The sequence below is a fragment of the Penaeus monodon genome, chromosome 25, assembly GCF_015228065.2.
Source record: "Penaeus monodon isolate SGIC_2016 chromosome 25, NSTDA_Pmon_1, whole genome shotgun sequence".
Taxonomy (NCBI): Eukaryota; Metazoa; Arthropoda; class Malacostraca; order Decapoda; family Penaeidae; genus Penaeus; species Penaeus monodon.
Genome location: NC_051410.1, coordinates 34,277,501 through 34,277,907, shown reverse-complemented (window position 1 = coordinate 34,277,907; position 407 = coordinate 34,277,501).

Below are 407 nucleotides of genomic sequence, written 5' to 3'. Positions count from 1 at the left end.
TTGCTTTATATTAATATGCTACTTGCAAAGAACAGGTCTTCATCAGATGCCATTGGTTACAGCACTTGCAAAGACTTGGAAACAAGTAATTCACACATTTTGGATCAGTAAAAACTTTCGTGAATTTCAGTTTCATATATCTAAAAGGATAATGCATAAAACCTTTGATTTTCTTCTTTCATCACTTCATGTTCAACAGATTGTTATCCTTACTAAATAAGAAGGTATACAAGAAACAATATCCAGTCTATCTACTTTATTTTCAAAAACTGATAGTAGACAAGGGACTTTGAGTCCTGACAGAAAGGTGAAGGAAAATAAATAGCGCTGAAACCTAAAAAAAAATAAAACAATTTCTTTACTTTACTGGATTTTACCAAAATATATATTGGTACAATCAGCTAGCA